Here is a 12860-nt window from a genome sequence, read left to right on the forward strand (position 1 = left end):
CCCCTCTTTTTCCAGGTTCAGCTGGTTTCCTCCTGAACAGGGCACTCCTGACTCTTCTCCCTGTCTTGAGCAACAAGAGGGGATGGAGAATGGAAGGCTGCAATCAGCAGGTAACAGTTCCTCTCTGGCGCTCCTTCCTCCTCACACTTTTCCCCTGCTCCAGCATAGGGTCCCTCCCATGGGATACAATACTTCAGGATAAGACTGCTTCTGTGTGGACTTTCCACAGGCTGCAGATCCTCCAGGCAATGTCCAACTGCTCTGGTGTGGGATCCTCTGTGGGCTGTGGATGTCTGCTCCGGTGTGGTCCTCTCCATGGGCTGCAAGGAAGCACTTGCTCTGGTGCCTACAGCACCTTCTCCTACTTCTTCTCTGATCTTTGTGTTAACGCTGCTGTTTCTCACTGTCTTCTCTTCCCTTCTCCTCTGCCTGGGTGGTGTTTTTGCCCTTTCTTAAATACCTTCAGAGAAGTGCCACCAGCTTGACTGACAGGCAGCAGACTTCCCTAAGAGGAGGGTCTGTCTGGCATATCGGACCCTCAGAAGGGAGTCATCTACAACTATAATCTATCCTTTCTTTCTCATGGAGGTGGTCATGATACGGGGAGTAGGCCTTTCTGACCTTGACAACACCTCTGGTGTAGATGGACCATCATCCACATCACTCATTGACTGGCCTTCCACAGACCCTCATACCTGTTGTGCAGGGGCACTTGGGTAGGTGAGGTGGGCAAGGAGGGGCTTGCCTGCAACCCCAAGCGTGGACTTGCCTCCACTTGTTCCTTTCCTTTAAGATACCACCTTCAGCTTGGCAGAGGGAGGATACAGGATCCCTTTGATCTTGTTTTTTTCCTAGCGGTTATTCCTGTTTCTGTCTCAAGCAGGACAGAGCATGGTTCCACCAGCCTATGTCTTTCTCAGACTCCCTGTTGCTCCTTAACCTTTCTACTTCCTCTCCTAGCTCTGCCACCAGGCTGAGCACATCAGTCACCTGGTCACATCTCATACAGCTGTTCTCACTACTGCCATCCATTACCAGCAAAAGGCTCTGGCACTCTCTGCAGCCTGAGATCTGGACAGCTGTGTGTTTTTGTGGGAGGTCTGTCTGGGTTGCCACATCTGTTCTGCTGAATGCAAATGACATGGCTTTCCACTGGGTGGAAAAAAGGAAGGAAATGTACTCCTTCTGAGAGGGTGACTACGACCAATTGAACTCATCTCTTGAGCTGGTAGGGTCACTACACCCTTCCTGTGCACCCTTCCACACAAACTGATATGCCACACCACGGCTGACACCCCACACCCTGTTTGCCTGCTCTGTTGGCAGTGGTCCTGGTCGCTCATGCTTCCCAGGCTGCTTTTTACAGGTATGGGGTCGGTCGCAGTTGCTCTGGCAATGCTCAGGCCTCATCAGCACCTCCCATGAGAGCTGCCAGCTCCTGGCAGGTCTCTTCTCTGTCCTGGCATTTCCCTGACTCAGGAGATCCCCCTTGGCACCAAGATCTGCTGCTCTGCTGCAGATTGGGACGGCTCCAGAGCAGCTCCCCACGGTGGCTGACTGCTGGTTGCCCTTACACCATAGACAGGCTTGCTCCTCTGCAGTAAAGCTGTGTTACTTTGTTACTGAATATATGGCCTTTATTTTAGAACATTAGTGTAGGATACCATCATAACTTTGCACTTAAAACCACAATGGTGAAAACACTATAAATATCTGAATAATGTTATTTATTTATTTTTATTGCATTGGACCACAGAATTAACAAAGCCTCTGTTTAATCTAACAAAAGAAATAAGTGTAAATAGTGTACTCAGTAAGAGACTTCTGCTGGTTCAAAGAACAGAATTTTATTATTTGTGGCTCTGCTTATTTTCAACTTTACTGAGTCTCTCCTGAGGCTTGTAAGTTCACTGAACATTACAAAATACTTTGCTTATTGTCTGGTGTTTTCATATTCTCAGAATTCTTTGTATTATGTGAACATTTTTTTTCCAAAGAAATATGGAAAATTTGCTTGTATGTCTGCATATTAGTGGGATTCTTATCCCAGACATCCAGTGTAAACTAATTTTAGTTGGTTTGTCTTTCATCCTGTTTCTACCAAGAGCTTCTGAAGCTCTAAATAAAACTTTACTGTGGATGATGAAGAAATGTTAAACTCTAATAAAAGTTGTTATTGCTACATTGGTCAAGCAGCTAGGTTGTATGAAGGTTCTTGCAAGTTTCTTTTCAAAGTGGATATGAGTCAAGAATCCTTTGATTTTTTTTTTTTATTTTTTTTTTTTTTCTTAAGTGATCTTTCCTTCAACACAGTGAAAGCACAATAGTAAGCAGTTTTCTTTGCCTGGTAATCTGCAAGTACAATGAGTTTTACATCTGAGAATCTCTAGATGGGAATCACTTCACCCAGCAGGGACATCCTATTTCTGAGCCGGTTTCCAGAGGCTTTCTTTTGAATCAAAGAGAAATATATATTTTCAGGTTGCAATTAATATAGATCTATTTTATGGACCTGTTTTACAACAAAAATGAATTGGATAGTTTCTCTTCCTTCACTCCAAAGTAGAACCCACAAACCTAGATATTTAGATGTAGCATAGATATGTTCTGGACAGTTGCACTAGAATTTACAGCTGTTCTACTACACACAAGGATCAAATTGTGCCTGCCTGGTACCCACTTAGCACTACTTACTAGCTTCAGTGAGTTCAGGAGTGTCAGAGACACAAACAGAAACACTCGAATCTTCCAGCATATGGCTCTTGGGGAACTGTGGAGGTACTGTTCTCCAGTTCAGATGAGGTGATCTACAGCTCATCTGTAGCGTATGAAGATGGTTCTGTTTACTTTTTCCTCCTGCTCTTCTCCCTTGCTCTCAGCTCTCAAATTGTGCCCTCTGCTTTTGCAATTCTGATGTTGCTTGGAATTTCTGTGTGCATACGTAACTCATGAACCCAGAGGAAAATTAGTTTCCTTATGCCAGATTTGCTTTCCGCCACAATCTAAGTTTAACTGACTTTTGATGACTGTGAGTTGTTAATTCTGCATCCAAAGCAAAAGCCTGTAACAGGCAGATATAATCAGGATATAAGTAATATTAGTGTACCTTGAACCCAAATACAAGTGTACAAAAATAGTATAACCAACAACAGTGTTTAAGTATTTTTCTAACACTGTGATGGCATAGCAAAACACAGTGTATAAGGATTTTACATACATACCTTGCCAAGGTGATCTCCAAAGGGGCAAATATTGGTCGTTGCATGTATGAGGTATCCAACTAACAAGAAACTGTGAAGAGAAACAAATTAAGAACAAAGGGCTGGAAGCAACCAGGAGATCCTGAAGAATAAATGATACAGTGACATGTACAATGACTAGTCAAAAACATATTAGACACTATCAGGAAAAAATGACATCCCTTTCTGGTGGGAATTAAGGTGAAAAGCATAAAACAGGATGACTATTTATAACAATTATTTATCCATTATATTCCTAAATATCTGAGGACTTTGCTGCCTGGCCACGAGAATATGTGATAAACTCAGTTTGTTTCCTGCAGAACTTGGAAGAGAGAAAGTGAGGTAAGATAATTAAGTTAATTATTCCAGGCTACCGATATCATAGACTATTGACAAGACCTTCTGAAGTTCTAAAGGCAGTGATTTCATTCAGAGGCCTTTTGAATTATCTCTAGTTTCTTGGCTAGATTTTAAATCTATATTTTGTCAACTTACTTGTCATTAAGTGAAGAGGGAAGCTTTAAACAAAGATGGCATCTTCATGTCAGGGCCAACCTGGTATCTAGTATTACTGAGAATTGTTAAATAGCTGCTGTGTTCCCTTGGGAAATGAATTTACTTAATGCGGTAAAAGTAGACTCATCAAAATATTCTGATAAAATCCAAAAACCTTAGTACTTAAGAAACTTGATTTGCCATTCTGCTATACGGTGTTTGTATTATCATCATCAGTCAATGGAGACGCACCAGCATGAAATAAAAGTAAAGAAAGAAAGAATTGTACTGCAGGTCTTGTTCACCTATTGTAAATTGTACTGAAAATAAAATAAAATAAAAGCCAAAATAATTCTTGTTTGATACAATTTTGGTATCAAAATTCTTTGTTCATTTAAAATATAACATGGTGATTTGAGATGTTTTGTTGCAGAAAAAGTAGCATATGAATATGAAAAAGCTTTCCCTGGCTTGTTACCTTTGTTGGCATCTGAGCCGTGCTATCCATTATAGGCTAAAATCTGATCCTTCAGTCAAGCACGAACACAAATAGGCACACAGAAGCTTACTCTTGTTAAGGATATATTAAGAAAATTATTTGAAAAATCTCCTCACATCCTTGTAATTAGATTGTTAAGACTAGTAAAATACAATGGGGGAATACATGGTGAAGAGAACAGAAGTGTCCTGGATTTCAAAATTAATTTCCTGATTTATTATTGCCCGAGATAAAGACAACTTTATTTTTAAGTGGCATTTTCTTTGCAGATAGATGTGTACACATGCCTATATTGGTTCCTGGCGTTCAACAAAAAATGACCTTTAATGTATAGCTCTGGCTACCAAAAACTTTAAATCCAGAGAGGAACAAGGGCAGCAAGAATATCTCAGTAGGAAACTATTGTATAACAGCAGCCAAAAAATCTAAGTGACAGCAAATTTAATAAAAGGCCTGTGAAAACAGTAGCTCAGCGACAGCTCTTAAGTTAAGGTGTTACAGTAATTTTATTACTTTAACTATGCATACATTAAAAATACATTACTGAGTTACAATAAATAAAAAAATAAATTACAATAAATAAAACAAAAAATTGTACACACAATGCAGTGAATTTTAAGAGTGATGGTAAAATTAAAGCAATTATCAAGAAAATAATAAAACAATACAACCACAGGCAAGGTATTCCTTGACTAACAAGCAACAAGATGTAGTTCCATACACAATGCAAAATGTAAGTACTTCCAGAGTATTAACATGGGGGAAGATGATTTCTTTAAATTCCTGTTGCTATGATTACTTCATGTTTCAGAAACTACTTCCTGAGAAATTATCTGCCACACCAGTTGTCCCAACACAGCACAACAGTGACCCAGATCAGTGGGCAGAATTACAGTAGCTGTGTTTGGGTTTTTTTCCAAAGAAGCTAGAAAGCATTGTTTCCTGCTAGTTACAGAAACTTTGACGTTCTGGCTACATGTTGCTATTTTGCTGGCGGAGACTAATTGCTGACTAATACATGTGAACAAACTAAATCATCAAACACAGTGTTTATACAGCTTTGAAACCTGAATTTGAAAGTATATAATTACAAAAAATTCTGCAAAGCTCTTACTTCACTATAATTATTACTTTTGTAGAGAGAAGGAATATAATAGACTCTTACCCAAGGTAAACTTTAAAGCCGATGAGAGTTTCTGAGTTATACCAAGCTCATTGGCCAAAGTGATCTTTAGAATATTAAAAGCCACATGCAAGATATTCTTCAAGAACAACAAAAATATTCTCGTCTTGGGTTTATCTTCCAACCTCATTAAGACTCTGGGATTAGAGCAAACGTGTATCTAATAGGACTGCAATGAACATTGTAGTAGTTAAGCTTGATTCAATATCTGTCATCTGATACAAAATGGTTTTCCAGATTCATGGGTGAGCATTTTATCTCTTCCCAAATTTAGGAAATTTCTATCATCATAGTTTCTGTTAACTAAAATAGCTACATTTCTATCATTCAGAAAAAGGACACAAAGAAAACCAAAAAAAGTAACCAAAAAGCACACAAAGCAAATCTTGAAAAAAAAAAATACAGTTAGGTTGGTTCCTGCTTTTCTATTTCTAGAACATATTTACAAGTATATATACTACCCAATTGTACTCTTTGAGAAAATGTGTCCCTGAGTCTGTATTTTATGTGATGAACAACTATTTAACTTAACTTTATTAACATCAAAAAATAAGAACATAGCTGTTTGGACAGGTATAGCTGTTCTCAAAACTATTCACTGTTCAATCCTATACATTAGTATAAGATTTTCTAGCACCTCAACTTCTCTCTGTAATACTCAATAGATTGTATTTACCTTCATTGTAATTCTATAGATGACAGGAGAAAACTTAGTGGGAAGAGGAAAAAAAAAAAAAAAAAGAGAAAACAGTAAACCCAACAGCAAAGGTCATTCAAAATGGCTATTTTCAATATTTTTATTACTATTATTGCCATATATAATGAAAACTTAAAAAGAAAATATTAATCCTTAACACAAGGCAGTTTAAACTGTGTTACAAATTGTGAAATGCTTATTCCCACACTGTTTGGTGTTAAACTTTCAGTGTTCACTTCTAAAACAATTCCCTTAGGATGTATTGAATTGCAAAATCCATGAACTGATAAGTTGCTTGCAGTTTATTTCAGTAGCTTTCATCTTAGCACTTTCATTTCTAACTTCAGTTCTATCCTTACATCCATTGTTTCGAATCCCAGTAACAGCATAGTATATGCACAGATAGTTCACTGACTTTCACAAAGTTTTTATGATCCCAGTCATCATGGCAGGGTGGTTTTCCCTCTTCCTACCTCTCACTTTTATTTTATTATTTATTGATTTTTTGCCAAGACCTTAAGTTTTAGCTGTTGCTTAGATTTTCAACCAAAATATCCACTAAACCAAAATGTGCTTCCCAAAGACTATAGGATATGATATTTGCCTTTTTGACACTGTACAAATCTGAAGCGAATTTACTGCAGTCAATAGCATGTAATTACTACAGAGATCAGAATCACTTCCACAGTTTGAGGCATCACACTACACAGTCATTAAATCTGCATTTAAATCTACAGTCTTATTCCCGAGTTTCATGTCATGTATCCTTTCTATTTCAGTGTTAGATTAATATATTTTGTATTTGTCCTAGTGTAACTGTAGTTTGACTGTTTATCATTCCAACAGATGTAAGTATTCAAATGCATCAATACATAATTCAACTTGTGTCCCTAATAAAAAAATTTAATATACTACGAGTCAGAGCTCCCTATATATTGGGACTCCTATCTATCAAATCAGATGTGATGTTTTCCAAACTAACCAACAGTGTGGCCCTTCTCCCAACACATTCACTTTTTGGCTCAGCTACTGTTGTACTCCCTATAATTGTATTTCAAGGTCAAATTCAGACAGGAGTAAACCAAACTATATTAAATAATTGTTCTACTATGTAATAATTTGCTTTTTCTTTTAGTCTTAACATTTATGACTTCTTTTGAGCTTTTTTTGTGACTTCAAATGGAGTCATGATCATGGTTTGAGAAACCAAGCCCTAAAACCTTGGCAGGTGTACAGGTGCCATGATAAATGGGTAAGAAATGCCTTTTAAAATTTGTAGTGGAATTGTATAGTTTTTTTCATATCTTGAAAATACATTTGGGAAACCAGACTGCAGCCAGACATGTAAGAACTGAGGAGTTCAGAGACTCCTGTCTCCATTCCTCTATCCTCTTTTGTCTCAGCTGAACTAGGTATGCTAGTGCACGTAATGTTCTTCTAATAGAGACCCAGTAATGCTACAATGTAAAGGTAAGGAGAAGAAAAGCCCATTAATCTTTCCCATCCCGTCCCAATGCAGTTGCTTCAGGAGAAAGTATAACTGCTTTTTCAAAAACGGAGTTTTCTCTATTCATGAAGCTCCCCACAAATCTCATGGGAAAGTATAGTATGTACCTTTACAAAAACTAACTTTGGCTCACCTCCAGAACTGTATTCTATATAAACCATCCAGAAGCAGCAGCTGACAAGAGGATGTGGATAGAAATCAAAACTGTAAGAACTGCCAGAAAAATAATATTTGGTGTCAAAACTAGCATTTCAAAAATAAACTGCCATTGCACTGATTCAACATGAATATTACCAGAACTATGTTTCCAAAGATTTAAAACTTTCAGTTTTCATATTATTTGAAATCTGGGCTTCTTTTATTTTAAGTTAACAATAAAAAGTAGCGATATGCCTGAAGTGACTGATCTTGCAAGCCTTTCTCACATTAATCACCCCCCCTATGTCCGTAGCTTAGATGGTTTCTGTGGGACTAATTACACGAATGACATTTACAGGATCTATTCCCCTATGACTGTTCTCATATTATTTCCTATTGGGGAATAACTGGCATTGTCATGACATGATATGATTTAATGATTTTTTTAAACATAAGGAAATAATTTAAACTTGGATCATTTTCTAAATTAACCTTTTAAAATTTTCTCTACTATTAATTGTTAGCATGGAAAAGTAGAATGCAACATATGTTTTTTCTACAGTTCAGTAAGTGAATGATGCATGTCACCATTTCTGTTACGCAGAATTTTATGTAGCTTGATATTCATATCGATAGATGGGGGCAAAAATGACTTAAAACAGATGCCAAAGCAAAGAAAATGGTTTCTGTGGAAAAGCCCAGTCTTCTGAGGTATTTAAACTCACCAGATAATGCCTTAAGAGGTGAGAATTACATTGGCAGTAGGAGTGGAAGTTGTTACTTCAGTTGATTAAGAATGGTATTGTTGTTGACACTTTACCACATGTTCGGCTGTATTGTGATTCATTTCTTTATGCCACTGGGGAACACTTTCACTATAGCCAAAGCAGAAGTAATTTTGAATGTTAAAGCACACATTAAAATACCCCAGGTCTGGGGTTTTTTAATCTCTTCACTCTTACTCTCTGCTTCAATGTAACCAGAATTGGGCAAAAATAATAAATTAGTTTGCAAAATATTCTAAACTGTTCTATCTTTCCTAAAATGATGCTAAACTGGGATATTTTGTGTCACTTTCTTTTGAAGCTTTGGAAAAATTCAAAAAGCCACTCCTGCTCAAAATGTCAAGCTGTGAAAAACCATTTGTTACCAAACTTCTGAGTTGTGGACAGAATCCTGTCCTTTCTGTGTTTGACATGGATGTTGTATGGGTTTCCACCCTTGGTTTACACCTGTACTGACTTTAGAATAGAATAGAATAGAATAGAATAGAATATTTCAGTTGGAAGGGACCTACAATCATCATCTAGTCCAAATGCCTGATCACTTAGTATTACTGTCCTCCAACACAGTGCTCTAGTCTGCTGTAATTGAGATACACACACAAAACTCTTCCTCTATACTCATTTAGAATTTTGTTTTTCTGTTCCTGTGTAGAAGGTATGTCATTAAACCACCAAAGAACTCAAGACAAACCTGGATATGGGGTCAAATATGTAAAAAAAACCCCTCTGTCTGTAGTGCTGAGTGACAAAAGAACTTCATTTTGTGAAGGAACTGCCACCTCTCTATACGAAAGTGTCTTGGTAAGTTATTATAGAGGAGGCTTAGTCCGAATCTCTATAGTAATAGCAAATAATATCCTCTACTGTGCAATTGATGAGAATAAATAAGGCAAATGGCATAGAGTATATTTCAACGAGTAAGTGGAGACATAAAATTCTACTGTACAAGAAAAAATATTTCAGATAGTATAAAATACTTGAGTTACTGAGCAGCCAAAATGGACTCTAACACCACAGTTGAAGTCGGGTTTTTTCATTGTTTTTTTTCTTCTTTTTGAAAGACAGTTGACAGCCTATTTTCTAGTATGTTATTTTGTATTGACCTCAGTCTTGTTAGTTTGAATGAAAACATAAACCTGAGTTGACAACAATATAGAATTAATAAACAACATCTTCCAGAAAGAATAGTGTAAGACTTGTTTGTATTCATATTTCTAGCTCATTTTAATTTTCCTTGTGTTTCTTATATTCTCTCTAGTCACATTAAAATTTTAATAGTAAAAGAGGCATTAAAGCAGTCAGTGACAGTCCCCACTTCTTCAGACAACTGGCATGAGTCATTCACATAACTTCTCCTACAGAGTCAGTATGTCTGCTGCTGCTGAGCAATCAGGTTGTTCTCTCTGATCCATTCTCACTCACAACAAAGGAATCCCACTAGAATTCAGTGAACATGCCCATTAAGCACAAGGCCTCCGGTGTCAGCTGCTGAGTTGTTATCACATTAATGAGTTAAAACTCAGCTACATTCTCAGTAATGGCCAAAGGGCATACCGTGCCAGCTGAAAGGTGGAGAAGTAAGTGATTGCACACAAGAGACATAAAGCTCAACTTTGTCATTGCCTAATTCTAGGACACTGGGATATCTTCCAAGGGCTAAAATGGCTTTTTGAATTAATCCACATAATGGCCTCTCAGTTGTCTTTGCCTCTCCTTTGGCTGTGCCTACTAAGCTGTCCATTTCATAAAAATATCTGAGGAGCCTTTAACCTGTTCTTGTGCCCTAGGAAAACTTCCATATACCAGGACAAATAAAGTGAAAACAGAGGCAATAGCTGTATTATTCTGTAAAGAATAGGAGTTTCTTTGTGGATCTTTCACAGAGAAATGCGTGCATTTGAATAAACCACACAACTTTGAAAACATTACTGGTTTAGCATTTTGACCGCTGTTGCTATTCTTTTTCTTAAAATAGAAATGTAATCAAAACTACTAAGGGATATGCACCTTAAATTTAAATTGCAGAATTATATACAAACCCAGATATTAGAAACTTACAAAAAATTATTTTTCTCTTGCATAACTAAGATAGCAATTTTTTTTTTTCCTCTGAGAAAATTACTCAGAATGGCTTCTGTTAAATACATGAGTTAAACTCAGAAAAGAAACAGAATGAGTACTAGACATCCTCACATGCATGAAATTCAACATACCTTGAAATTAAGGTACACAAAGTGGTCATTTTAAGTAAAATACAAAACTGCACAGACTTCAGGAATACATTCATTTTCATAAATATTTTTAAGTGAAAGCACTGTTTTCCTGAAGAAGAGTTGTGATGAGAATATCACAGAATCACAGAATCACAGAATGGTCAGGGTTGGAAGGGACCTCTGGAGATCATCTAGTCCAACCCTCCTGACAGAGCAGAGTCACCTACAGCACGTTGCACAGGACAGCGTCCAGGTGGGTTTTGAATGTCTTCAGAGTGGGAGACTCCACAACCTCTCTGGGCAGCCTGTGCCAGTGCTCCACTACCCTCAAAGTAAAGAATTTCCTCCTCATGTTAAGACGGAACTTCCTATGTTCAAGTTTATGCCCATTACCCCTCGTCCTATCACTGGGCACCACTGGAAAAAGAATGCTCCTATCCACTTGGCACGCTCCCTTCAAGTATTTATAAGCATTAATAAGATGCCCCCTCAATCTTTTCTCTAGACTGAAGAGACCCAAGTCCCTCAGTGTTTCCTCATATGAGAGATGTTCTAATCCCCTAATCATCTTTGTAGCCCTTTGCTGGACCATCTCCAGCAGATCCCTGTCTTTCTTGAACCTGGGAGCCCAGAACTGGACACAGAACTCCAGATGCAGCCTCACCAGGGCAGAGTAGAGGGGGAGGATGACCTCCCTCGACCTGCTGGCCACACTCTGCTTGATGCCCCCCAGGATGCCATTGGCCTTCTTGGCCACCAGGGCACATTGCTGCCTCATGGGCACCCTGTTGTCCCCCAGGACTCCCAGGTCCCTTTCCACAGAGCTGCTCTCCAGGAGGTCACCCCCAACCTGTGCTGATGCATGGGGTTATTCCTCCCCAGATGCAGCACCCTACACTTGAACTTGTTAAACTTCATCAGGTTCCTCTCCGCCCAACTCTCCAGCCTGTCCAGGTCTCGCTGTAAAGCAGCACAGCCTTCTGGTGTGTCAGCCACTCCTCCCAGTTTTGTGTCATCAGCAAACTCGTTAGACTGCACTACTAACCACAACCCTCTGAGCTCTATCTGTCAGCCAGTTCTCAAGCCACCTCACTGTCCATTCATCTAACCCACACTTCCTAAGCTTGCCTGTGAGGATAATGTGGGAGAGTACTTGATGTTACAGTGTGACGTAATGAAGACATAAGATATAAAAGAAAACACACGCAAAAAATAAATCTAGCTTTGGTCATTAGCTATAAAAAAACAAAGTGCATATCAAAATATGACCCGTTAAACATGGGCAGCTTTCCATAAGAATAAGTATACTTAGTGATAACATTTATGTGGTAAAATATCATACATCTGTATTTCCAGCTTTTCTATGTTTGCAGTGTGTTGAATGACTTCATGAGAAGGAAGAAGAGATACATATCTACACAGAAATTGTCAGTCAAAACCTCTTGAAGAATACAGAGACATACTGAACATTATCAAATTGTGCCTGTATTGAAGTGATACTAAAAGAGAATAGGGAGTTAAATAAGTGTATTTCCAGAAGGTGTATTTGTTGATTACAATAATTCTGAAAAGACAGGGGTATTTGGGTCTTGTGTACTAAAGAGAGTCTGGAACTATCCACCTATGTAACACATAACTGCTGAAACAATGTTGAATGTTATCAGAGGGATGACGGCTAAATAGGTACACTGGCTACATACACTGTTCATCTGAACAATTCACAATTTTGTGGGTGTTTTAGAAAATACATATGTGCAACAACTTACTTTCTCTTTTGCTCCTCCAACTGCTTTTGGGATCAGTGCACATTTCTGATGTTCCTGACAAGGCTCCTCAGTTAAACAAGAAATTGGAAGTCAGAGTATGCCAGAACGGTACAGTATGAAAAGAAAGAATTATTAAATATTTAAGTCAAATACTAAAGACTCAAAGCAAGCACATTTAATGATTAAACATATAACAGACCGAAAACAGCCAGAAAAAATAATTTTCTTGTATTTAACAGTTGTATTAATTGTTGCAATTTTTCTGCCTACCATTAAGGTCATAATGGTCCTTTCTGGGTTTGATACTAGGGAAAAAAAGGGTTTGCAAAACCAAA

This window comes from Charadrius vociferus, unplaced genomic scaffold (assembly GCF_000708025.1).
Source record: "Charadrius vociferus isolate BGI_N301 unplaced genomic scaffold, ASM70802v2 scaffold42, whole genome shotgun sequence".
In the NCBI taxonomy this organism is placed as follows: domain Eukaryota; kingdom Metazoa; phylum Chordata; class Aves; order Charadriiformes; family Charadriidae; genus Charadrius; species Charadrius vociferus.